The following is a 26,889-nucleotide window of genomic DNA, read 5'->3' on the forward strand; positions in this document are numbered from 1 at the left end:
GATATTGTTGCTGAAACCATCCTCTGCTACCAGCTGTCAGGGCATTTATTAATCCCATGTTTGGCTCTGGGACTAATTACCCTGGTTTAGAGGAGATGAATCGAGGCTTATCCTTGTTTGCAATAATCTGAAAAGAAACGCGAAGGAAGGTTTTCTAATAAAACTCATTTATTTGTTATAAAGAAAATAAAACACCTCACTAACTAAGAAAAGTTAATTGTTACATTTTTGAAAGTAATTCGGGCCAGTTGCTTTCCAGCAACCGGCACTCCTGGCAAGAGAACAAAGGAAAGAGTGTGTGAAGCAAGTGAAGGAATGTGGGTGGATGCGGAAACACGTAGCTTACTGATAAGAAGTTGGCAAAGCTACGGAGAGTCTGACAGTCCAGAAATGATGAAGCTCAGCTGGGAAATAAAATAACGCAGTGACAGTTTTGCCCAATTCCAATACATTTGGATAGATTATTGCCTCCATCGTTGATAACCATCTGGGAATTTGAGTATACTGTTTTCGCCTTATTTCTGCCCATGTTGACATTAGAGTATCCCTAATTTTATGTTTGTAGAAGTATGCTCCTTTTCTTTTCTCTGTATCCCATAAGTAGGCATGCCATCCCTTCTGGAGATCATGCCCCTCCAGTGTCAAGATTCTTTTATTTCTCAACATTGCCCATTCTTTTAGCCATACTAAATTTGTAGCTTTTTGATATATTTCCCAAATTGGTAATCCAAGGCCCCCTCTGTCTTTTTTATCTTGTAAATTTCTAATTGCAATTCTAGGTTTCTTCCCTCCCCAAATAAATTTCCTAATAATAGAATTTAGTTCCCGAAAAAATTTCCTGTCTAATTTAACTGGGGCAGTTTGGAATAAATATAGCATCTTTGGTAAGACGCTCATTTTGATTGTAGCGATCCTCCCTAGGAAGGATATCTGAAGCTTTGCCCATTTTTCTAGATCTTGTTTGATGTTCTTGACTAGAGGTATGTAATTGTCCTCTTTGATGGCCGAACATTTTATTGAGATCCATACTCCCAGATATTTTATTTTCTTTACAATTTGTATCCCCATTGACTCCTCCAACAATTTCTTTTGATCTTCAGTCATATTTTTCGTTAACATTTTAGTTTTCGATTTATTTAACTTAAACCCTGCCACCTCTCCATACTTACCAATTTCTTCCAAAATTTGAATGCCTGTTTCTAATGGTTCCTCCATAATTAATGCCACATCATCCACAAAGGCTTGAGTTTTATATATTTCCTTTCTAATTTTAAGTCCCTTAATTTGCTTATTTTCTCTGATCCTTTTTAGTAACACTTCTAATGCCAAGATAAACAAAAGCGGTGATAAGGGGCATCCCTGTCTCACCCCTTTTCTGATTTGGAAGGTTTTTGTTAGTTTTCCGTTCACTAATATATTGGCCCTTTGTTTCTCATAGATTGCATTTATTGTATTCATAAAATTGTGTCCGAATCCCATTTTGTTAATTTGTTGCTTCATAAATTCCCAATTCAAATTGTCAAAGGCCTTTTGGGCATCTAAAAAGACCAGCACCAGTTCTTTATCAGGGTGTTCCTCATAATACTCTAGCACATCTAGAACTGTTCTTTTATTGTTTCTTTTTTGCCTCCCTGGCAGGAATCCATTTTGGTCGCTATGTATTATCTTATTTAAAATTACCTTTAACCTTTCCGCCATAATACTCATGTAGATTTTATAGTCAGTGTTAAGGAGGGAAATCGGTCTATAGTTTTTTATCAATTTAACATCTGTTCCTTCTTTTTGCAGAAGTGTGACATATGCCTCCCTCCATGATTCTGGGATTTTAGATTTTATCAAAGCCTCATTGAAAATACCTAATAATTTCGGTAGGAGGATATCCTCTAAGTCTAAATTTTGGTATAATTCCCCTGGGAGTCCATCCGGTCCCGGTGATTTGTTCTTTTTCAATCTAGCTATCGCGGTCTTCAACCCTGTCCTTGTGATTTCTTTGTTTAGCATCTCTCTTTCTTCCTCTCCAATCACTGGAAGGTCTTTTTCCAATAAATATTGCTCTACTTTTTCTTTGGGGATGTCTTCTTCCTTATATAGGGTAGAATAATACTCACAATTACTATTTTTAATACAACTCAACAGTATTAAATTTAGAATTTGCTCTTATGCTTGTGTTGTTCAATATTTCGACCTGGTTATCCATTTTGATGGTAGCATCTTTCAGGCTGATAACATCAAGTACACTGACATAGTTTCTTCCTGAAGTCAAGAAGTAGGTTAGTAGTGAAGAATGAAAAATGATATTAAACTCCAAACTCAATAGCAGAAATACTATCAAGGCAATTGACACCTGGGCAGTGGCGAATTAAGGCTCATTGGTGCCCTAAACACTGACAAATCTTGGTGCCCCCCTCCTTTCAATGAAGAACCAATCTTCATTGGTTTTTTTTTTCTTTCTCAACTTTGTGGTGCCTCCTTTGGGCCTGGTGCCCTAAGCACATGCTTAGTCTGCTTAATGGTTAATACGCCACTGCACCTGGGCAATTCAAGTGATTAGATATGTAAATAAAATAGTGTGCTCTACTCAAGGTGAACTAGAAGCCCCATATAGGTAGGTCATAAAATAATGACAATGAATCATCCCCTTCATCCATGCAGTAATATTGACAGGCTCTATTACCAAGGAGCACAGATGGGGGTGGAGTATAGCCACCATACAAGATAGTTGAAGAAGACAAGAAGTGCATTAGAAGAATACCTGACAATAAAGAAGATGCATTGAAACTAGTTCACAATGAAAGACTGAAGATATACTGAAGAAGTCAAACTGGCCAATAATAAAGACTAAATGAAAAACAGAAAAGAGACATTACAAAGCAAAATATTATCTGGCCAGTACCAAGCAAAAAAAAAAAAGATAACAAGACCTGGCAATAGCTAAGAGCAAAAGCAAAAGTTGAAGAAAGAGACAGAGGGGCTAATTATGGCTGCACAAGGCCAAGCCCTAACAACAAATAAACACAAAGCCAGAATTGAGAAGCCAGAAAATATCATCTCTGCAAAGAAACTGAAGGTACAGTCTACCACTTAATTAGCTGCAAGACAAGGATATAGATATAGACTAAGTACAAACAACATATATAGTTTGGCATACAAAGTTGCAACAATGGTACAAAGGAATATCTGCAAGGAATACCATTTGCCTGCAAGTAAGAACTTGTGAAACCACAAAACAGACAAAGTAATAGAAAATGAAAAAAACTAAAATGCTCTGGGACTTTAGAATTCAAACAGACAAGCATCTGCCACATATTTGAGATTTAACCATTATTGATAAGAAAGGCAAAAAAGTCTGGATAATGGACATTGCAATACCTGGAGATGGCAGAAGAGAAAGAACTAAAGAAAATCACAAAATATAAAGACTATACGTCAAAGTAATATGGCTGTGGCAAAAGAAAGCAAAGGTAGTACCAATTGTAATAGGCATATTAGGCAATCCCAAAACAACTAAACCACCACTTGAACATCATTGGCACTGAAAAAATTCACCATCAGTCAATTGCAGAATGCAGCTTTACTTGGAGAAACTTACAACCTGCCACGACACTTTTAACTCCAAGAAGCAACAGTCTTTCCCTGATTCTGGTGATTGGGAAAGATGCAATTGATGAACAAAGGGCCAAATACAGCCAAAACATCTGGTTGACTGAGAGACCAACCATAGTAGTTTTTATTACATCCTCTAAGTGTTGTCCTTACTATTAAAAACTTCCAGGATCAGATGCAATTTCCATACAGATACAATTACCGTAAGATTTAATGCAGTATGTTATGGTTACTTATGTCAGCATTGGTGAGAACTGTCTCCTCATTAAGGCTGCGGCAGCACTAGGTGTTACAGTGATGATTGTTGCTGTTGTGCATGGGGCCACTCAGAATTGTTTGCTGTTTGTGGGTTTCCACCAGTTCCTTCTGGATGTTGCAGACTGTGGACTTCTTGTTCAATCATTGCCTGTCTTTCCTTAAAACCCAAAGGAACTTCCTTGTTACCAGTTGCATTCCCTTACTTCAGCTTGTCCCTTTGTGCCTTACCTGTTGTCTGAGCATTATTTGAATGTTAATTTGGCACTCTTTCATGCTTTCAGAAATAGTATGATTGATAGGTTACATGTACAAGGAAGAAACTATGTCAAGTACGAGCACAGGGAGACATCTTCCTACTTCACTCAGCATTTCGCCTCCTCTTATATCCTGACACCTGCTCTTTTGATAAGTTAACAGGGTAGCTAATCTAAACTCATTCCATCCCATATTAAACAGAGTGACTGATGTAACACTTGGTGGGACAGAAACAAAACCAGCAAAATATACCAATGCAGTTCCTTAACTTATCCCTTCCTTAACAAGCAAGGACCAGACAGATTGCCATTACAGCGTGAAAATAAGAATTTGTACCGGGGACAGCCCAGTTTATACCAGGCTCAAAGACTAGTTAAGGTCACTTTAATTGGAAGAGCCCCTAGTATTCTCAGCTGAGGAAAGACAACAAGAAAGAAGAACACCTGGAAAAGACATAGATCAATGCATTGTTTTGCTGATGGCAATATATCCAAGGAAGCTTCAGCTTTGAGAGCTTAACTAAACAGACCCTGCTATTCTGTTTTCATTGTCATGCTGATGACAGACTGTCATATTGATGAAAATAGGTACTTGCTCTTAAAGCCAGGTGAGCTAATATTCAATTGTGCTTAACGGGAAATAGAGGAGAACAAGACCAGTTGAGTACAGAATTGTATATTTGGTTTTGTTTTTCTGAGATAAAAAATAGATCATATTTTCCCCCTGTAAAAGATAGAAGGATTGGCACAGTTTTTATTTACAATAGCAAGTTTTCTAAAACTGCAGGAGACAGCTGTATGCTCAAAAACTGTGTATATTTAGAATTTTAAAACAAATCTAACAAGTTAACATTTTCTTCCTCTGGTGCTTTATTGGAAAATGTTTTAATTTCTAAGCAAGCGACAAAAACAGGAAAATATTCTGAGCGGCATCTTCAGAGTACATTAAACAGAGCTATCAGCCTTGAGAAGAGGTTGGTGGCTGAATTCTACCAATATAATTATTTTCAAATATCCTAAACAGATAAGGCAGGCACAGATTCAGAGTTAATAGATTTAAGCATTTTGGAAGTGGCCTGAATTGAAAACACAATTATGTTTTAAGAGGATGATATCTGGTCCTGTGGGCTCTCTTAATGTAGAAGGGGCAGCATACACACATCACAAATTATATGTTATTGCTGTTGTATCTTGTGAACAGTAAAAATGATGTCACTCTAGGAAGGGGATGGGATGTATATCCAATCCCATATCCTTCTGCTCTGAGGAAAAGTAAGGGTAAATAAGGCCACACAACTGTTTTGATATGTACCAGGGAACTGCAAACACCTGTTTCTCAGAAATTATTGTGCACAATTTTCTTTTTAATCTTAACCATTGCCCATGTGCAAGCCCCAAGTATTTTTATATTAACAGGTTGTTCTGACAATACCCTGGGTTCATACATTTTAATTTTATAGAATTTTCCCCTTTATATGACATTTTACTCATTTTTGTCCTTCACTGACATTGCAGGAACCTGCTATTATGAAAGCAGAATTTGTGCCATATCTATTGAATTACCTTTTGTGATTTTTTAGAGACAGTGCAGCAGGGTTTTTCATAAAATACTTCATAACTACAGCATTAAATATCAGACTGTTTTTAGAGAACAACATTTAAGGCCATAGGAGGCCTAAAATGCATATATATCAAAACATAATTGGGAGATTGCTAAAATTACCATATATTCCAGAATGGTTGCAGATATTTTGTATATTCCCTTCTGTTTCTTTCTTTCAATGTTTAGAAATGCTGTGTTTTCTTCAGACTTCCTTTCCTTATGTGCAAAGAACTAAAAAAAAAGTAACACAATTGGATGCAATTTAGGGGAATAAGTTTTCGTGAAATGTATACACTTCCCCTTTTCATGAACTAGCAGTTAACTGTATTTTCAAAAGGGATAGACACAGAACTAATATTGCCATCAAAGCACACCCAGACTGAGGGCAGCCACTGATTCTCCTTAGCATCAGCACTTTAGTGAAGTCTTTAAATATTTATTGCAAACTGGTTAGGTGATTGAAGTCGGTGTATTTATATTAGAATGGGATTTTCTAGTTTCAGCAAGCACATGTTCTTGCTCAACATTCCTTTCAAAACTGCACAGTACGTTATGAAAACTGGATCTTTTAGCATTAACTTATTTAGTACATTTTGAATGAGGTCTACCATATTTTCCCCAAAATAAGACCCTGTCTTACGTTTTTTGAACCTGAAATAAGCGCTTGGCCTTATTTTCGGGGAGGTCTTATTATTTTGGGGCACATGGACCAAGATGGATCTCGTCTTGCTGTCTTACCTGATTTCCAGTTTGGCATTTAAATATTTTCAGGGAGGGCTTATTTTTAGGGGGGAGGCTTATTTTAGTGCATGCGCTCAAAAGCCCAATTGGTCTTATTATCAGGGAATGTCTTATTTTGGGGAAATGGTATTATTCCTGGTTATATACTATATATGGCATTTTCATAAGGTCCAAAAGCAAAGGGTTATAATTTAATTTATGTACTTTCAATAAAGTTTACCCCAACTTTAGGAAAAGGCCATTAAATATTGAATAGCCATGTATCCATCTATTGATACAATACAATATGATATACTTTATTGATCAGTCAATTGACCATATCAAACATCAGCATCAGCCACAGTAAAATACAATAAAATGGGATAAGATAAGATATATTGAAGTGAGATAAAATAGCTATGGTGAAATAAAATAAAATAAAATATAATAGATAAGATAAAGATAAAAAGTTAGATAAAATAGTATTAGGAAAAATAGAAGAAGAAAACTTTATAAATTAAGTTGATTAACTCTATCAAATATATAAAACTGATAAAAATGAAAATAGATTTAAAAAAAAACCAAATTTCTATTATAAAGTTAACTCCAATCTGATCAATGTATTCCCATCCTCTTTGAGATGGCCTTTGAAATGAAGAGCACAGTCTTATTGATTATATGCAAGTTAGTTCCCTGCAATAAGACTGTTTCTCCTAGGTGCCCCAATATTTTTTAGTTTTCAATTAAAGGTCTAAATAAGCAGAGAGTACTTTCTTGAGGGTACAATTTGCAGTCAACAAGAATCTGTCCAGTATCTTGAATGGCTGGTATTCCACAAATGCACAATTTTTCTTCAGTTGGGACCCCATGAAACCTCAAATGTCTTACCATGGAGTCCAGTTATTTGAAACAAGCTCTGGAAAAGTTTTTCTGAGATGTCGCAGCATGTAAGTTGTTAAATACTTTTCTAACTGGGAAGCTGATTTGTGTTAATCCAAGCATTTTAGAGACTTTGACACATTTAAGTACTGCAGTATCAATGTCAACCGTCCCAGCTTGGTCAATTCGAAAAGAAAACTCCTAGTCCATGATTAATCAAAAGTATACTTTACTAAAGCCAATGTGGTTACAGAAGAGGCAAAGCTGCATCTGAGATTTTTGTGCACAAATGATTCAGTTAATTTTCCCTTCTTTCTGGCCAACTCCCTGGTTATCAGGCAATGTCCAATTATGTGTTGACAAATTGTTTGGGAAACAGTTCCTGTCTTTGCATGCTCGCTGGTTCCACATTCTTTTAGTATGACCTTGAGATGGCTGGTGTTTCCCATGGGATGGGACAGCTTGATTTCAATTCCTCCCTGCATCCCTACCCCCACTGCTCCCTCCCCAGTTACTCATGTCAGGCTGTCAATTTGCAATGTATAGCATAGCAGAATGGTAGCCATGACAATCTTCTTGGCTAGCCACATCAATAACTTTTTGTTTGAAAGCTCCCTTGTCCTTTAATCTCATTGGACTGGGAATTGGATGGAGAGTCCACATCGAGAGATGATATTTAAAAGTTGGATGGCCCAGGCCTGAGGTTGCTTGTGATGTTATTGCTTTTTGAAGCACAGCTTGGGTATGGATAGTATGTTCAGGCAGTCATTTTTGTTAAAAAATAAATATTTATCTTAATCTATGTTTTGGGGTTAAATTGTATACTCAATATAAATTACATACTCAAAATTTCTTTCTTAGATTTACTTATGGCTTTCATTTGTTACAAATACTCTTGTTTAAAACATATAAATCCTATGACACATAATAGTCCATATTATGTTATTTGTGACATTTGCTGCATTTGACTTGCTGGTGTTGTATATACTGAACTTATAATGATCTTGAATGCAGCAACCTTAGATCCACAGCACATTAAATATATGGTTTACACTAATTTATGCTTTTGGATGACACGGTCTGTTTGATATTTGAGTTGATATTGAGGCACAAACCATTTAATGGAAGCGTAAGCATTAATGCTGGACTGCAACATGACAGACAATGGAATCACATGCCTTCAGTTACTTTCTCCTGTGTCTTCTGCATAACTGAACACCATCTGTCATGAAGGCAGCTCAGTGGTAAGTCAAAATAGCAAGCCAAAATCTTTTCTGAAATATTGGCAATATATTTACACAACAATGAAAATGAAAGGCTCAGGAAGGAGGTGAGATCATTGTAATATCCTGGAGAAAAATGCATAAAAATGATTGTAATATCTGGGGTGGGGGTGGGGGGTGGGTGGGGCGGAAGGAGCCATAATTTTCATCAAGCTTGCTAAAAAAATTTTTAAAGGAAGTTATTATTGTGATTTTAATTGCCATTTTCTGTTGCCTGAAAAGTAACAGAACAGTTCCATGCTTATTGTATTCAGATATCATTATTACTGAATACACAGAGGCACTCAGTTCTCTTCCTCATATCTGTGTTCATTCTTTCTTCTCAGACAGTGATTTTGGATGTGGGCATTTACAAGAAGATAACTCTTCTTGGAACTTCTCTTGATTGGTTTTCATCAAACACAGTGTTTTTCAGCCTTGGCAACATTACGAGGTGTGAACTTCAACTCCCAGAATTCTCCAGCCAGCAAACTGCACATCATCTTCACACATCTTAATGTTGCTGATCAAACAATACACAGAATGCCTTCTTTCACACAGTTTGTTCCGTGCTTCCAGAGAGAATAATCTGTGCCAGCAAAGCACCACTAAATTGTGATAAATTGTGTGAATATATATTTATATGTTAGTTATTTATACTTCATGAATGGTGGAGGACTTGCACCTGTATTTTGGTAATGTTGAATTGATATTAAATTAGTCATGATTCTGATACCATAAATCCAGATGTAGGAATGATTTCCTGTCACACATACCCCCAAATTAACATTTTCTTAGATGAGAAAATAAGCTTTTTAGGCTTATTAGGTATGGTGGTTGTGGTAATTGTTAGGATTTTGATATAACATAAGAGAATTTTAAAAAATCATGCTCAACTATCTTTGCCAAATATAATATTTACAATTCAGGTAGAACTCTTATTTTAAAGTGTCAATGCCAAAGTACATGATGCCCATTTAGGTATTAAAATGTGAAATTCCCATTGCATATTTAAAGTTTTATACAATAAATAGCTATTGGGTTCTGTAACTTTAATAATAGCTATCTAATATGGAAAAAATGTCAGTAAGCAGTACGTAGATGGTAATTTATTACTAACAGTTAGAACTGTGCAAAGTATTTGAAAGGGGTGCTTCACACCATATATTCCTTGAAGTGTTAAGGTAATTGTGTTGTCCAAAAAACTCAGTGCAGCTGCTTGAAAAGTTGTCCTTGTTTGTATTCATCTTCATAGACAAACAATACTGCTCTGGGACCACTCATAACTAGAGACTGCTTGGGCCTCTAATGACAAAAACATAGCCAAGCTACATACATCTCTTTTGAGGAATATAACCCAGGTTAGAATAGACAATCTTAGGGTTACAATTTTTATTTGTAATCTCCCACAAGAATCCATTTAAAACCTCCTTAGCATTTATTATTATTATTACTATTATTATTATTATTATTTATTGGTTAATCTTTAGTGAGATTCACAGCTTTTGAGGCTGGTTAATAGCTCAGCAGCTCGAGTCCTAACCAAGGACCTAGGAACTGTTAAGGTATCGTCGGAGGATGTAAGCTGTTCCGAGTAAGGTGGTTTTTTGTAGAGTCAAAATGTTCAAGTCTGGCAAATTTAGAATTTCTAAATAGCGGGGTAGCCCTTTGGGTATTGCTCCGAGGGCTCCAATTACAATCGGGACAACACACGATTTCTTTTTCCACAGTCGCTCAACTTCAATTTGTAAGTCCCGGTACTTTGTGATTTTTTCTTGCTGCTTATCTTCAATTCGTGCATCACCAGGTATTGCAATGTCAATGAACCATACTTTTTTCTTTTCAACTATTGTTATGTCAGGTGTGTTGTGGACCAAGTGCCTGTCAGTCTGAATCCTAAAGTCCCACAAGATCTTGAGTTTCTCATTCTCTAAAACTTTCTCAACTTGATGTTCCCAGTGGTTTTTGCTGTACTCAAATCCAAACTTCTGGCACAATTTCCAGTGAATGATTTTAGCAACACGGTCATGGCGTTGTAGGTAGTCAGTTTGTGAAATTTTGCTGCACCCACTGATCAGGTGGTCAACTGTCTCTTCTTTTTCATTGCAGAGGCGGCATTTGCTGTTGGTGGTAACATGTTGAATTTTTGCCTTCATACAGTTTGTGGCTAGGGCTTGTTCTTGAGCTGCCAAAATAAAGCTTTCTGTTTCTTTTTTCAGTACTCCTGATCTTAACCAGTTCCAAGTTAGTTTCTGGTCAGCTTTGCCTTCAATACTTTTCAAGTATTGGCCATGCAGAGCTTTGTGTTTCCAATTTTCAGCTCGTTGCTCAATTACTTCTTTCTTATATTCTGCTTTTGTTTTAGTTGTCTTTAAAAGGCCTCCTTTATTTACTTCCTTAATCATTGGTTCTTCACTTTTCTGGATGTAACCATTCAAGCTGCATTTTTCTTCTTCCACAGTCTGCTTTACTTGTAGGAGTCCTCGACCACCCTCTGCTCTTGGTAAATATAATCGGTCAACATCACTTTTAGGGTGCAAGGCATGATTCATTGTCATAAGCTTCCTTGTTTTTCTGTCCAAATTGTCTAACTCCATCTGGGTCCAGTCAATTATTCCTGCAGAGTATCTAATCACAGGTTTAGCCCAGGTATTTATGGCTTTTATGATGTTTCCTCCACTCAATTTGGACATTAATATCTTACGAATTCGTCGAATGTACTTGGCTGAAGTTAATTCCTTGACTTTATTATGCATTAAGTCAGAGGCTTCTAAAATCCCCAAGTACTTGTAGCCTTCTTCTGATTTTACTGCCTTTATCATTTCTTCATTCTCTAGTTCTATTCCATCCTCTTCTATGATCTTGCCTGCTTTGGTTGCTATTGTTGCACATTTGTCAATTCCAAACTGCATACCAATGTCTTGGCTGAATTCTTTTGTGTTTTCAATTAATAAATTCAGTTCAGCTTTTGTTTTACCAAACAGCTTCAAATCATCCATGTACATCAAGTGCGAGATTTTCAGTCCTTTCTTTGCAAGTTCGTATCCACAGTTCATCTTCTTCAAAATGATTGTCAGTGGTAGCATTGAGAGTATAAAAAGTAGGGGTGAAAGGGAATCGCCCTGGAAAATGCCTCGTTTAATTTCAACTTCACCCAGTTCTTCTTCATTAGCCATAAATTTCGTTTTCCAGAGGTTCATTGAAGATTCCATGAATTTTTGTATGTTGCTGCTGATGCCTAATATTTCCAGGCATTTCTTGATCCAGCTATGGGGAACTGAATCAAATGCTTTCTTATAGTCTATCCAAGCCATAAACAGGTTGGTTCGTCTTTTCTTTGAGTTCTTTAGGATTAGCTTGTCGATCAGCAATTGATCTTTTGTTCCTCTTGAGTTTTTGCAGCATCCTTTCTGTTCTACAGGAAGCAAGTTATTTCTTTCCAGGTATCCATAGATTTGGTTTGCAATGATACCAGTAAGAAACTTGTATGTTGTTGGCAAGCAGGTGATTGGCCTATAGTTTCCAGGGTCCTTTCCTTTTTCTTTATCTTTTTGGATCAAAAATGTCCTTCCAGTTGTCATCCATCCATCATTTTCAGGTGTTTTTAGGATCTGGTTCATCTGGGTTGCCAATCTTTTGTGCAGACTTGTAAGTGCCTTTAACCAGAAGCCATGCAGCTCATCCGGTCCAGGTGCACTCCAGTTCTTCACTTTTCTTGACTGTCTTTGCACCATTGCTTTTGTTATTTTCACGTCTTCCATTTTATGCATTTTAATAGAGTCCTCAACCTGTTTGATCCATTTTTCATTTCTGTTGTGCTTCTTGTTGTTTTCCCACAAATTCTTCCAGAATTTCAGAGCTTTCTCTTTATCAGGCTTTTCATTTGTTGTTACTCCATTTCCATTTTCTAAATTCTTATAAAACTGGTGCTGATTTGCTCTGAACTGTGAGTTTTCCTTGAACTGAGTTACTCGGTTTTCATACCTTTTAATCTTTTCAGCGATGGCAACAACCCTCTGCTTCAGCTCTTCAATTACTATTGCAATCTCCTTATTCCTTAGATCGTATCTTGCTTCCAGGCTGCTTTTGACCTGCTTGTTCTTTAGCTGACCTTGCCTTAGGTTCTTCAAGTTGCTCAAATCTCCACGTACTTTTTTTATCTTCAATTCTAACCAAATTTTCCACTTAGGCTTCCCCTTCTTGCCTCTTTGGTTCTTTTGTATTTTCAACCCCAGTTCTTTGGTGGTTATGACAGCTGCTGCATACATCAGTTGGTTAGTTTCGGCTAATGTAGTGGTTCGAATAGTTTGCACAGCCTCATTGACCTTTTTTAGTACATTTCTCAATTCTTTCCGGTTCACTTGGTTCAGCTTTGGCAAACGTGTTCTTTCAGCATCTTCCATTTGGTGCTTTATTTTTCCAGCTAATTGAGCACTATCTGTTGGTGTTTGTTCTTTAGTGCTTCCTTGTTCTTTATCTTCATCCATTTCAGTATCCTCTTCTTCCCTTTCTTCCTCAATTTGCTTTTGAGTCTGGAAATCATTCTTGATGTTACTCCTCTTTGTTGTTGTACTCAGACCATTAATTGCTTTCTCTTCTATTGCTATTAATTCTTCTGTAGTGAAAAATTTGTGGTTTAGGATTACATGTCGTTGGTCCATTAACCTTTGTTCACTGGTGTCACAGTCCGTATGGTTCATCTTCCAAATCTGATACATTCTTTTTTGAAATCCATGTTTTGCTGGTTCAGACTGATAGTAAGCTTTCATAACAGAGGTGTTTTCTTCCCTGGTCCAGATTTTTCGCTTTTTGGGTTTTTCTTCCAGTAGCTTGTCAGCTCCATGCCCTGGTTGCCTAGCAGAGGGAGTTGAGCCCTGTAACTCATTTTGCGTAGAATGCCCAGGAGCCATAGCATCCAACGGAACCCTTGTTAATCCGGGCGACGGTTCAGCCGGCATAAATTTCATTTTTTCTGTATTCACCATATTTGAATGGGTTGTGGAGCAGATTTTGTCTGGCCCTTCACCTAAGGTCTGTCTGATATGGTTGCACCTGTTCAGCATAGCCCTTAGGATCACTAGAGCACGCAAGCCCCTCCACCACGACAAGGTAGAGCTCCTCGGAGGGGTTATTATTATTATTATTGTTGTTGTTGTTGTTGTTGTTCAGCAAAGCATACTTTACAATTTCTTGTAAGCTTCACCCATGTCATGGCTGCAGATAATTCAGAAAAAGGATCCCAGTCGAAAAATCTTTCTTTTTGACATTACTACTGTAGCCAGTTACTCACTTGCAGTGCTCCTATCAATTCTAATACCTTTCCATAGCTAGGAAAAATGTGAGAAATGCATCTAAGGTATCAGGTTCATGAGGTTCTTCCTAGATCTTCAAAGTCCATGGTTCTTTTGGCTGTAGCTATTGTTTATATTATTGTATGTATCCATAGAAAAGCTAATAGTCAGTATTCATGGTAAGTTTTTAGAGATAATTTGGTACATGATTCCTGCTGTTGACAAAGAAATTTCATAAGCTAGAATCGGATTGGTACGTATTTATTTTGATTCCTCATCATAGTAACTAGTACAACTACCACAATTGTCCCTGTTTTATAGGCAGGAATATTTATTCCCACATCTTCTTTTGTATAAATCCTACAGTTCAGGTACACTGTGAATTGGTATCCAGTAGACAAACAAATCCCTTTATTTTTATGTTTATTTTTGCAAAATGAGTGTATGAATCCTATTGAGGTTAAAATAACCGAACCCAAATGTGGTTCCCTTCCCCTCCAAATCATGAAATTAATGTTTCATTAATTTTCAGAGACTGATGTGTAACTTTATATTTTTCATTAATGCTGCTTTTTTAAAGACATGTTCTTTTGCTGTAACAGAGCGTATAATTTCACAAGAGACTGCAGCAATAAAACATTTTAATTATGAAGTATTATGTTCCTATTCATATCATATGTTCATCTTATATCTTGCCCTAAAGTATAAATCAATTCTTTTTTAAAAAAGAGATGACTTTATATAGATAGATTTGGGATATATACTTATAATGCAAGTTATCTCTTTAAATGTAAAGTTGAATCTGATAATTCCTTTTGGAAACAAAGTGATAGCATAGCTGCTTAGAAAAGGCCATGAATATGAATTACTTCTCAAAAACAACATATTAGAGCTTTAAGGAGCATACAGTTTTCCAAATTTAAAATTGACTTCCATAACATGGGACAAGGCTTTAGTCATTTCAGATTCCTGGATATTGGATTTGTCTTCATAAAACTTTGAACCTTGCCTTCTAAAACAATCTTGTTTCTTTTTCCCGAACTGTCATATTCCTATACCTTGGTGAAATTTATAGTTGCTGTAAGAACTTTGATTTAAATCTTCCCCTCTATTGCAATTGCTGGCACAGGACTACTATCTCTTTACTGTCTGCTGTTAATTCTCTGCTTTTTATACAAAACCTGGAAAATGTCAACAGGAATCCAAATATTGAGCTCCACTCCTCCCCAGCCCACGACAGAAAATACTTGACAACCTCCTGGGATAGAGCAGTGGACAAGTATGAGTAGTCATTAATTAAATGTGGACAAGTATGAATAGTCATTAATTAAATGAATTAAAGCTGAAAAGTTGTCCATCTATTGATGTGTCCAGAAATAAAATGAAAGTTCAATGCTGCAAAGATATTATCCCACTGGTATGGGAAATTCCCATTGGAATTTCTGAACCATGGCAAGCTTCATATTGTTAAAGAAGAAATGTCAAGAAAGAATACTGACATTCTGGAAATCAGAAAATTGAAATGGATTGGAATGGGTCATTTCACGTCAGAAAAGTAAAATATTTCCTGTTGTGGACAAAAAAAAAAAAATGAAACCATGATTATTAACAAAGTTGATAATACCAACAAAGTTTGTATTAAAGTTGATGTTTAGCTACAACTCTCCTCAAATAATCTCAATTTGAAACACAGGCAAACAAACAATATGTCAACTCCATGATCCAATTACACATGCCAAATATGCAGAAGCTGAACAATATTATGGCAAAAGAGAAAAGGAATAGGAATATGAAAAGGAAAAGAAATTAATTATGGAAGACTTGAATCATAAAGCAAGAAAGATACAAGATACAAACTAACAGAGTTCTAGCAAGAAAAATAAATGTTTGTAGCCAAAAATCTAAAAGTTGCTTTACTAGATGGACAAAAGTGAAATCAAACTGGCCTCTAACTAGGAAAGCAAAGATGGAAAACTCTACATATTGGTAGTCAGCAGAAACAAAGCATGGTGCAAATCATGGTTCATATCATGAACTCCTTGCAAATTTACAATTTAAGATAAAACAAACGAAAGAATAATCAGGACAATTGCACAGCAATGTTTCATGTGACTGTGTAATGAAGGTAAATATTTTATTGGATAACATTCAATAAATCAGTATTTAAATACACACAGAGAGACAATTATTTGTCGGGCAAAAACCTCTATAGCATGGAGAATGCTATACCGAATAATTGTAGTCTTTCACATTCTATAGAGTAGCCTTGATTGGTAGTATGAATGTTTTTTTTAAAATCATCTTTAATCATTGAATAAAATGTGTTTTGACACTGAAATTTCAAACCATTAAAATATATATTTTACCTAACAGTACATGAATGAGTTCTATATTTTTTTTGACTTAATGGTTCAAAGCTCACTTCTGCAGTAAATCACAAATGGAAGACAGGTAATTACATATTGGATTAGAAATCCATTTACTTAGTAATTAAAGATTTTCTAAAAGAAGGAAATGATGATTGTGTATGTGTATGTGTCTAAAGATTCCTAGGAAATAGCAGACAAAATGAGATTTCCCAGAACTTTCAGAATGGGCATGTGGAGAAAAAAACCCACAATCGATGAAATTTTCTTAGGAAGGAGGTTATTCATTTTGATAAGTAATCCTGATTCCATATGTATTTATCCTATAAAGTTCTATGCTTTATACATAGAGTAATTGACTATAAATTGTAAATACGTGTGTAAAAATATGGATTTTATTTTCATGTTGTAGTCAATATGGATATTATTTTAATAACTGTTTTTCTAACTTTTGCAAAATCTATCTTTATGTCACTGTCACAAATTGTCATAATTTATCTTTGCACCAGTATCTTTACCACAGTAGCATGAAATTCTCCTCAAGAAAACATAATAACTGCAATATAATAGCAATAGCACTTAGACTTATATACCGCTTCATAGTGCTTCACAGCCATCTCTAAGCAGTTTACAGAGTCAGCATATTGCCCTCAACAATCTGGCTCTGAAGTTGGAAGAATGGAAAGCTGAGTCAATCTTGAGCCCATCAGCCCATCAGGATCAAACTCCTGGCAGTAGGCAGAATTAGCCACAGAGTTAGCCTGCAATACTGCATTCTAAGTTCCACTTCATCATGTGGCTCTAATTGATGACTTGGAATCACCAACAATTTTTAAACATTTAACTGCTGCTTGAAATTGAGATAGGAATAATGGCTTTTTTCCCTAGATAAGCCATTCCACAGACCAGTGAAAGGATTAGATTTAAGTTTTTTTCCTTATTATGTATGCAATGTCATATCTATCAAGCATTCCAGCATGGTAATGCTTGATGATGTTAAAAGCCAAAGCAAAATGGTGATTATTGCTTCAATCTAATTCCTAAGAAAGATCTCTTATCCTTCTGACTATGATTATTTTCTATTTTCAAACACTAATAAAAGTCTCAGTTTAAAAGTTTTTGTGAAAATAATGTTGCACTCTACCATATTAAAAAATGTTGAGTATAGCAACTAGTTAAAGCCTTAAGTCAGACACATTAACAATTAAAGTAGCTTTATTTTGAAAGAAACTGGTTGTTATTTCATAATGTTTATAAACTGCCCAGGTCTAAAAGATTCTGATGGACACTGATTAATATCCTTAAAATGCAACAGATTTGCGATAGCATTAAATAAAAATTTCTAATACATCTACTGTATATCAGTAGGTATTTTTTGTTTTTCACTTGCACTGCAAAGTTTTCAAACTTTTCATTAGCAGAGATAATGTGTGTGTGGATATGTCACATTGCAAATCAGGATTAGCTGCTCCCTAGCAATGTGTGAATCATTAAAATTGGCTGAATTACTTTTGTAATTATTTAAAGCATCTTCTAATCAGGATTAAAAAACCATATCCATACTCTGATTTTTAATTACAAGCTGATGCTTGGGGGCTTTACCTTGGCAGAAGTGCTACAGATAAATTCTCTTCACAAAATAATATATGCTGAATGGTCCATCCATGATAACAAGATGTCATAGTTATTAATATTTTGGATTTTGGAAGAATCATTTCATATGCTGCGGTGGTGTTATGCTGCACAAGGTTACTGGTGGGTGGCCTGAAGAATTTTTGTCCCTTAAGTTAAAAGCAAGAAGTACAATATTTTCAGGAAAAGGAAAGAAAACACATTCACTGAAATTCTAACACAACACAGCATGAAAGACAACTGAATAGCAGAGGATTGCAAAATGTTTTACACGTAACCAATTTCTTTCCTATATCTATTTGTTTTTTAATTGAAGCAAGCACTTGTAAAAACCACTTCTATCTCACCTTGTGGTTCTTTTAATGCAATGGAGCAATCAGCCACACAGCTTCAATCAACTTGGCACCCTCCAGATATTTGGGATGACAATATCCAAAAAGTTTAGGCAGTGTAGTCTAGAAACCAAGGTACATAACAAGGTACATCCTGTTTCTCAGGGATCTTTAGTGCCAAGGATGTGTCTGGGTCCTTGATTGCTGTTGAAATCCTTTGGCTTTGAGAGGATTCTCCCAGGGCACAAATGACCTCTGTTTAGAATTCCAATAACAGCTTTTTTCAGATGGTCACCGAAGGTTTTGGTCCTAACTAAAATTTCCTAATGTATTGTACTACTTGGATTTAGGTATTCTCACTTTTTGCTATTCTGGAGATTTATATGCAAAGATACACACTATTTCATACATCAATTTCTTTTCTTTTTTTTTTTGTCCTCCTCCTCTCCCTCTCCCTCCTCCTCCTCCTCCCCCCTCCTCCCCCCTCCTTTTCCTCCTCCTCCGCCCTGCCTTGACAAGTTTCTGCAGTTTTCCTGGCAACGTTTTAGAACTGGTTTGACATTGCCTGCTTCTTGGGGCTAAGAGAAATTCACTTGCCCAAAGGCAGTTTGGACATACATTAAAACAGATCTCCAGATTAAATCAGGCCTATTTGATTAGATCACCTGAACTGGGTAGATCCTTCTTCCAAGTCAAATGGTCAGAATGCCTCTAGCTGATATCCTACACTGACTCAGTAATTTAAATTGGATCAGGGCTGATTTGCACTTTCTTCTAATGGAGTCTCTGGAATTCTGCATATGCATCAGGAGCCACAATTTTAATCTGAAACTTGGCAGTTTTATTCTGATCCTGAGCACTGCTCACGACAGCCACCTCCGTTGTTTACATTCACTGCTGGTTAGGTTTATTCCAGTCCACAATCAGCACAGCAGAAGAAGCACTTACTCTTTTTATTCATCTTTGTTTGCAGTTTAATAGTTCCTTGCACAATGAAGATCTCTGCTCCTGTTGCCTAGTTCTCTTTCCTTTCTTATTTCTGTAAGAAAAATATTGGTGCTCCTCTTTCCTCCTTATGAGGGAAGAGCCTCATGTGACGTTTGGACTATGCAAGAAATTTTACTGCACTGCAAATTATTTTTCATTGAAATAAATCTTGCCCTTAGGAGAAATATTGTAGTTCACAAGCATTCTCCTGTGAAACCAACTGCTAGGAATACTTCGTTTTTAAAAAAACCATAGCACAATTGTAACAGTGAACCCGAATTCTTCCTTACTTCTTTTTCTTCCTCCTTCCCTCCCTCTAGGGGAAGGTTATATTTATGCAGGGAAAAAAATATTGCATGAATCATCTCCAGGAATAGCATACCATGATTTTGTTAAAACATCGAATAATTTCAACCATCCCCATTTAAGTTAGAAAATTATCAGATTAGATGTAGTGTTGTATTTATTAAAATGTTTTATTGCTTACAAAAAACCTAGAATCATCCTAGAATCTGAATTCTAAAATAGGTCAGAAAGAAGAAATCCTGTCTTTTCAGCTGAAGCTCACTTTGAAATCAGATAATGAATTCTTCCTGCTTCCTCTATGATTATTAACCAATAAATTTGGAAGCAAGGGTAGAGAATGTATTATAGTTCAATGATGATAACCTCTCCTTCTGCAACAACGTAGGGAAATGTCAGTCTCAGCTTGGTTACATGTGCATTTTTAGCTTGCAGATGTGTGCAATCAATGAACAGGGAGCAAAAAACAAACAAACAAACCAAAAAATCCCACAGCCCTGCCTGAGGAGAGGTCTCCTTGCTCCAATGCTTCCTTCACGCAACACCCTGCAGTTTAGCCATTTTTATCCCCTTATCCATTTCTTCAATTTCTGTCTATGGTTGGTGCCTGGGTAGGCAGGGATGCTAAGCATAATCGGTAAAGATTATGTTTACAGGATGAGTCATTTATGCAGGAAGGATTTCTGATTTTTTTTTTTTTTTTACTGGAAACCCAAGATCTGCTTAAATTAAACCATGCATTTACTCTCCTAGTGCAACAAAAACAGCATTATTAGAGCCAGCTATAGAAATTCATACATTATAATGCTGCAATTTGCCATGAAAAAGGGGATCCACTCTTAAAGTTATTATCAAGCCATGAGAATGCAGGCTAATCAACACCCATTTCCTCAGAAATGTATGAGCATTTTTCAGCTTCTATAGTACTCATTATTACTTCAACATTTATATAGAAGACTGTGCTATCCTTTAATAGGATATCAGGCTTACTTGTTGTGATGCACTCTACTTCCTTGTCTCTTAGGAAGCACCCAGTTTTAATAAACCAGCCTGTTATGTCTAGCAGGGTTTAATTATAGTTGTAGTGTTGTTATTGGATGAAACCGATGATGTCATGCGCGCGGAAGATTCTTGTTAGCCATTGGCTGGAGCGATTGAGCTGTTCATATATAAGAGCTGTCAACTGCCATTTAGAGCAGAGCAGTTACAGTTACAGTTACATTGAGAAGCAATAAAGAGTTACAGTTACAATTGTGAGTCGCCTCAGTAGATATTGCAACAATCTAACACAGCCATTAAATCCAAGATCCACTCTGTGGTTTTTGTTATCACTATTATCACCGCTCTTTGTTCTGGCCAGATAGCAAGCACCCTTGTCCTTTATCTGTTTCAATAACAATAGCAGGCTTAAGGGTGTTATATCACTCTGAAGTTTTGCAGAGCCGAAATCAGACAGGGAGTTTTGTAATATTTAAAATGAGATATGTTATGGTTGTAGAAGAAAACATAAAGTTCATGTCAGGGTAAATGTCTAATTCTCCCAGGCAGGGGCTGGCACCTCCCCATATCCCATCATACCCCCTTACCTTAGACTCCTCCCCTGGTGTATAAAAGGGTCCTACACGTGGGCATCCAGCAGTTCCAGATGTGTACCTGCAAAGACAAAACAGAGGTCAGTGACCTTTACCCTTGAATTGGGCCTAGGAGGACTCCAGGCCTAGTAAAGAATCAATGAAGAGATACCATTGTCTCCTGTGAGTTATTGGGTTAGATCCATCCAGCATTAATAAATTGGTAGCAGAGGATGGTTGCCCATAACTCTAAAGAATGACCGAACAAGCCGTTCACTCTGATAAGAAGAGCAGAGTAAACACCAGGGCATTCACCAACAGGATGGCTGCTCAACTGACACCCAAAGGTGCCATGCCAAGAGCCACCCCAGCTGAAAGTGGACAGGACATCAAGCCGGGCCCACTCCTCTGTAAAGAGAGACCATGGGAGAAGGCAGATGACTACGAAAGAGAAGAGCCACAAGAGGAAAACGAACTGAGAATGGCCCTGCTGAAAATGATGGAAGCACCCATCAGCAATGGAGAGCTCATCATAAAACTCCAAGGCCTCCTAGAAACCCATGGAGCAGCGATGAGCACCCAAGAAGACGCCAGCCCAGTAAGGGAAAGGGATTCCCTCACAGAGGCCCCGGACATAGAGGGGCTCAGTTTCGCACCAATTTCCCGGTGGCCATCTTGGAATGGCCAGCAACCAATGGGAGGCCGGGATTTGAATCCAATGGTGGGAAACAGCCAAGGCCCAAAAACAAATGGGGAGCATCCAGAAAACAACTGCAATAGACAAATCCAAGTAAATCAAAACTTGCCTAGCGTGCTCGAGATAGAGAAAGCAATAGAGACTCTAGCGGCAGCCTTTGGCTCCACAGTCAAGCGTCCTGCACCAACCGCAAGCCGCAAGGAAAACCTCAAGGGCCAAGAAGGCACCAGAGTGACCACCGGCTACAAGACACCAACCCTATCACTACAAAAGGGGGCAACGTGCTTCCACGATGAACAAGAAACCCCGACCACCTATGGAGCAGAACAAAGGTAGGACTCGAACTCACCACCCGCCTCACTAACTACGAGGGATCCAAGAGAAGAAAGACGTGGCAGCTACCTACCTGCTCCGCAACCTCCGCCAGACTTCTCCAACTGACCAGGGGCCAGCACATCTGGATCAGGACCAGCCATCACCACCACCGCTGCCGCCGTGCCACCAATCCTCGAAAGTCCTCGACTTACGACCGCTTCGATCTTGAGCCTCCAGCCATTCTTTGCCGGGGACTACATAGCCCAGCAGCGACTTCCAGGGTCCTACGACGCATCCAGACCCACCAGGGGTGAGTCAAGCACTCCACCAGTAGGCCTAGGCCTAGACCTGAAAACTGCAGCCATGAGCTCCCCTCCGGACGGCCTCCAGCATGAAATGGACCTCGCACATGCCCAGACGCCACCTGCAGGAAGAGAAGGAGGAACATAGAGATAAGTCAGAACATAGAGACAAGTCAGTACAGAATAGCCATTCCCATGCCATATTGTGAGTTCCCTCACTCACAAAACCATGGACAGCTACCCTCTATAAGTAACTATTCTAACAATTCTGGGGCTTTACCTGTCAACTTTCCCAAACTGCAAATAGATGGAAAAAATCTTCTAGAGTGGAGTCAACAGCTGCAGATAGTTTTTATGAAAGAAAACTTACTTTTCCTAATATCAGATCCACCCCAGAAACCCTGGACTTTTGAAATTGACTGTAACCACCACAGGGCTTTTTGTATTTTGTTAACCAGTATTTCTCCAACTTTGTACCCAAGCATAGGGAATCACATGACAGTGCATGAAGTGATACAAAAACTTTATAACCTTTTTTACAGCAGAAGTAGAGCAACCACAACTAGGATTTCCAGAGAATTCCATTCTGCTAGACTTAGACCAGGGGTCCCCATGAGTGAACACCTGTTAAAACTTAATGCAACCAGGACTGAATTAATGCATAGGGGTGAAGCAATCATTGAGGAGAGTATGATGAGTATAGTCATAAACTCTTTAGACAGTAGCTGGGACAACTTTGTGATGCAATTGGACAGCCTCAGTCTAGAACACTTAACATTAGACACACTCACTAACTGCCTTATTGCAGAGGATAATTTAAGGAGGGACCACCACATGTCAAGAAGGGAGTTGAGTTCCAGGACAGGGGAAAGGTTGCCCCAGAGTGTTTTTCCTGTGGGTCCAGGAATCATTTAAGGAGGGATTGCCCCAGAGATGATAGGGACAGGGGATATAGAGAGAGACGGTCACTAGACCGTAGACATTTCAGGGAACGGGGACGTGGGTGGTCACCCAACCCTAGAAAAAGCAGTGAACACAGGAATGCTTCCAGAGATAGCAACCCAGGGACCATATACGGCTTCAGGCATGGTAAAGCAGACCCCAAGCAGGGGACAGATGAGAACATGTGGCTTCTGGATTCAGGAGCCACTAATCATACAACACACAACTCCAATCTATTCACCTCCCTCGTAGAGACAGACTTCAAGATCAAATGACTAACCAGAGCACAGCCAAGGTCATAGGGAGTGGGAATGTACATATACCAGGGGTTGGGAAAATAGAGGGGATACTGTATGTACCAGAAATACCCCACAATGTCTTAGCCATCGCAAAGCTCACAACAGACACAGACACAGAGGTAACATTCAAGGAAGGCAGGGTACAGATACTCAACCAAGGAAAAAGGGTTGGCAAGGTAACCACACATGATGGATTACCATACTTTACACTCAGTGAGAACAGCGAGGGAAGTATAAACACAAGCATCACCCATGACCAGGGGGAAGACACTGAAACTAGTGGGGGACCCCAGGAGGAAACAAACACTGTCACCAGGCAAAAACAAGGTACCTGTGGGAAAACCCATCCACGACAATTGTGCCCACCTCCTTCACAGAAGGCTAGGACATATTAGTTTCCCAGTTGTAGAAAAAATGCTAGGAGGTACAGAGGGTTTGAAAGTAAAGGACTGCAAAAATTATTTGGAGTGTTCAGTGTGTAAATCTTCAAAAATTAAGGTCAAAGCGAGGCCCAAAAGGTCAGAGCGCACAACTGACCACCCATTTCAGATAGTACACATGGATTTAGTGGGACCACTGAGACCTTCCATTGGACACAGGAAAAGGTTTTTCTTAACCATAGTAGACGACTACAGCAGGTATGGCTATGTGTACTCTCTCAAGCATAAAAATGAGACATTCCAAAAGTTCAAAGACTTTTATAAAAGGGTGGAACTACAACATGGGGCGAAAATCAAACAGATAATGGCTGACCGGGGCACAGAATTCATGGCCAAGGACTTTGCAAAATGGTTAAGGGAGAGGGGCATATTGCATTTTAGCTCCACCCCTTTTTCCCCATTCCAGAATGGGGTCTCAGAACGAAAAAACAGATTACTCCAAACAATGATGAGGTGTGTTTTGGAGGACACTGGAATGAACCAATCATTCTGGTCAGAGGCACTATACTATTCAAATTACACACTAAACAGGTTGTGGTCAAGCTCAATCAATAAAACCCCATACGAAGTAATGTACAATAGAAAACCCAACCTAGCCCACCTACACGTATTTGGTGCCCCAGCTGACGTCCACATTCCCTGACAGCTAAGGAAGAAGGGAGAAAAGGTATCAAAAAGACTAAGGTTCGTGGGCTATGAGCCTGGGACAAAGGGATTCAGATTTGTGGACTGCAATAACAAATTCATTGTATCCAGGTCTGCAGAATTCCATGAGCACTTGAATTGGTCAAAACTCCACTGCAATGACATTTTCCTTGGCAGAGACATGCAACCACATAACCAAAGCGACAAAGAACTGACCACCAGGGGGCCAAAGGGAACTGAAACAGACAGACCCAAACTCAAGAACTGAAAGCCGAGGAATGGAAAGAAGAACACCCCACACTGAACCTAGATAGCCTCACCGAAAAAGAAGCCGAATGCCTGCATGAAGCAGATACGCCTCCAGACAGACCAACTAGATCCAGTAGGAACAAGTTACCAAAGAGACTAGAGGACTACGTCATGTCCATACACACAGAGCATTTCACACCCAGTTCCTACGAAGAGATACTCTGCCTCCCCCAGGAAGAGAGGGAAAGGTGGAAACAAGCCATGGAAAAGGAGATGGAGAGCCTCCGAGACCTACAGGTATACTCGCCAGCTCAAGCACCCGAGAACAAAAAGCCAATTGGGACCAAGTGGGTGTTCAAAGTCAAAACACTCGAAGACAACAAAACACTCTACAAAGCGAGGTTGGTCGCACAAGGCTTCACCCAAAGGTACCCGGAAGACTACATGGACACCTACTCCCCCACAATCAGGGCTGAGAGTGTCAAGAGCACCCTAGTAATTGCCACCATCCTAGGGCTGGAAGTATTCCAATTCGACGTGCAAACCGCATATCTACACGCAGAATTGGATAAGGAAATCTATGTTAAAGCCCCACCAGGATACAACGATGGAAAGGACAACACATGGTTCCTGAACAAAAGTTTATATGGACTCAAACAGTCTGGCAAGAGGTGGTACGACTGTCTAGCCAAAGCTCTCAACACCATGGGCTTCAAAGCCACCTCTGCAGACAAATGTTTTTTCACAAAGAGAGAGGGAGGAGCATTCGAAGGTGTTCTTGTGTATGTGGATGATATATTGTACATAGGGAAGCAAAGGACCAAATGCGATAAATTTGCCACCGAGTTAGGAAATCATTTCTCTCTGAAGTCACTAGGGAAGATAGGCAAGTACCTAGGGGTGCAAGTGATTAAAACTGACAAGGGCTTCCAGATCTCACAAAGAGAGAAAATCATGGAACTGTTATCCAAATGCAACATGTCAGGGGCAAAACCCTGCGAGACACCCATGCAATCGGACTTCATAAGGAGCATGTACAATGAAGCTGAACCCTTCGTTGACAACAAGCTGTACAGGTCAACAATAGGCTCGCTACTCTACATCGCCAACTGGACGAGGCCTGACATCGCTCTGGCCGTCAATCTACTGTCCAGACACGTGAGCAAGCCCACTGTCCTGCACTGGGATGCCATAAAAAGACTGCTCAGGTACCTGAAACACAGTGCCAACGCCCAGCTGTGTCTCGAACCAGACCTGTCTGAGAAACCCAAGTTAACCTGCTATGCAGACGCTGATTGGGCCGGGGATGCCAAAAGCAGAAAAAGCACTTCCGGGTACGTAGTCTTCTTAAACAATTGCCCTATACATTGGTATACGGGAAAACAGAAGCTGGTGGCCACTTCTACCACCAAAGCCGAATTCGTCTGTTTATCAAAAGCCGCAAATAACCTAGTGTGGTTTGATGATTTACTTACCGACATCTGGGCCGAACCAACATACCCATAGTCATACATGAAGACAACAAGGCAGCTATAGAAATATCAAAAGCAGATGCCGTGGGACAGAGATCAAGGCACATAGACATAAAATATAAACACGTTAGGCAATTCTCAGAAATGGGGTTCATTAAAGCCATATACTGTGACACTGAACAACAAACAGCAGACATACTTACAAAGCCACTACCTCAAAAGCAACATGCATATCTCACATCAAAAATATGTGTATATATGTAGATCATGTGTTTTATGTACCTAACATGTATGTTCACAGATATCATATGTCTGCCGTTAATTAGACATTTAGAGGGGGATTTGTCAGGGTAAATGTCTAATTCTCCCAGGCAGGGGCTGGCACCTCCCCATATCCCATCATACCCCCTTACCTCAGACTCCTCCCCTGGTGTATAAAAGGGTCCTACACGTGGGCATCCAGCAGT

General features: G+C 38.6%; 1 long non-coding RNA gene across 3 annotated transcripts; it reads right to left on the minus strand.

Moving 5' to 3' along the window:
- Positions 1 to 1,699: 1,699 nt before the first annotated feature.
- Positions 1,700 to 26,889, minus strand: LOC148112825 (uncharacterized). Of its 3 annotated transcripts, none has more exons than XR_015728804.1 (3): positions 26,836 to 26,888; positions 5,839 to 5,949; positions 1,700 to 2,082 (listed from the first exon to the last, which is right to left on the minus strand). It is a non-coding gene; the product is annotated as an uncharacterized LOC148112825 (long non-coding RNA). The 3 variants fall into 3 exon arrangements; XR_015728805.1 differs by lacking the exons at positions 1,700 to 2,082; positions 5,839 to 5,949 and adding exons at positions 17,854 to 18,017; positions 19,149 to 19,239 and having other exon boundaries at positions 26,836 to 26,889; XR_015728803.1 differs by lacking the exons at positions 1,700 to 2,082; positions 5,839 to 5,949 and adding an exon at positions 19,139 to 19,239 and having other exon boundaries at positions 26,836 to 26,889.

Source organism: Pantherophis guttatus, chromosome 7, assembly GCF_059756535.1.
Source record: "Pantherophis guttatus breed Tessera chromosome 7, ASM5975653v1, whole genome shotgun sequence".
In the NCBI taxonomy this organism is placed as follows: Eukaryota; Metazoa; Chordata; class Lepidosauria; order Squamata; family Colubridae; genus Pantherophis; species Pantherophis guttatus.